Raw genomic sequence first — 1,548 nt, 5'->3', positions numbered from 1 at the left:
TATATCCGTCTGTAAATTCATCGGTAATTGTGACAGCTACTGTCAAATGCCGGCGGATTAATTCCATTAGTAAATCTATCAGTGAGTGTATGAAATCCAAATCCAATTTTTATTGGATCCACCAGAATATCCAACCTCCATCCACAAATCCGGATCGAATTCTGGATGGGTCAAAGGATCGTCCCCGTATCTCTCCCTCAACCTATTATTGTAGGTCTCCTGAAAAAAAAAGTGATTATCATATTCAATTCAATAAACATAATAACTTACAAAATAAAATGGTTGAACAAACATACCATGAAATGTTGAGCATGGTTGTCAACGAACTGTTGCGCCCCTTTTTGGTGATCTTGACTTCTCATATGCTTCTCCACAAATAGCTCCATCGGGCTCAGCTCACATCCAAGAGACGTAGCCTATAATGAAAAAAGATTTATTAATAACAAATTAATTTAATGATATATTTCATTTAAATTAATTTTACCATCTGTTTCGCATGTGCAACACACAGAACAGAGTTATCGGTGTGCGTTGTCACCGAGCCATGAATTGGCTGATTCAGATTGTCGGCACCGAACTGTGAGCGTTGTGTGAATTGCTCAGACGTCACGTGCTCAAGATAGTGTGGCCATATATATTTCGAGATGTATATCGGTTTGAAATCCCTCTAAACCGCAATATCGTTCCAGCCTTAGAAACCCTTATCTTTCACAGTTTTTTTTACCCTTTTGTTGTGCTTTATACCAAAAATCACGCAACCTACTTCACGCAACCAAAAATTACATTTCAAAACATAAATTTTTGTCTAAAAAAAACTTGTATTGTTTTCGATGTTACCTAGTTGCCGCGTGATTTTCCCACACCCTTCTCACAACAGTGTCATGCTCACTGTCCTAACAGAATTTGTCCTGTGTATAAATAATTAATTCAAATAAAAATAATAATTTATTTACAATTATATTAATAATTTATTATTAATAAGCTGAAAATTATAAATTAACACCAACCTCAAATTTGTCAAACCATGCATTGATTGGAGGCATCGATTCAGGTATAAAATTATACATTCATATACTACAAGTTTATTTGAGAAATAATAATAAAACATGTACATCTACTAACAACATACAAATACTAAAAAAAAATTGACATTTAAATATTAAAATTTAAAAAGATAGAATTACTTATAGAAATTGATAAAATCCATCGATAAATCAGAACACAGATATTGTGACCACAAAACTTTAAGAAATATAATTTGTTGTGCTAAGATGAGGGAGGTTTTTGTTTGGGGGGGAGGGGGGCTGGTTGTTTGCAGATGGGGAGAGTTGGGATTAGGAAGAAGGAGAAATAGGAGAGGAGAAGGTCGGCAAAGAGGGCATATATTAACTTTTTTCGTTGGTTTCATGACACGATTAAAAGATTGATATCTTCTCTCAAGTGCATGAGTGTCGAAATAATAAATAACCCGGCAAGACCGCAGTTGAACCACAGGGAAGTTAATTGTACAAATTATAAACAACAACAATAGTAACAACAACAACAACA

The 1,548-nt window shown here is 34.4% G+C and overlaps 1 long non-coding RNA gene across 1 annotated transcript; it reads right to left on the bottom strand.

Moving 5' to 3' along the window:
• Positions 1-669: 669 nt before the first annotated feature.
• LOC105114779 (uncharacterized) lies at positions 670-1,043 on the bottom strand. The gene is made up of 3 exons (XR_840202.1): positions 1,008-1,043; positions 838-908; positions 670-759 (listed from the first exon to the last, which is right to left on the bottom strand). It is a non-coding gene; the product is annotated as an uncharacterized LOC105114779 (long non-coding RNA).
• Positions 1,044-1,548: the final 505 nt, after the last annotated feature.

This window comes from Populus euphratica, unplaced genomic scaffold (genome assembly GCF_000495115.2).
Source record: "Populus euphratica unplaced genomic scaffold, PopEup_1.0 scaffold571.1, whole genome shotgun sequence".
Taxonomy (NCBI): domain Eukaryota; kingdom Viridiplantae; phylum Streptophyta; class Magnoliopsida; order Malpighiales; family Salicaceae; genus Populus; species Populus euphratica.
This window is presented reverse-complemented; position numbering and strand designations above follow the sequence as displayed.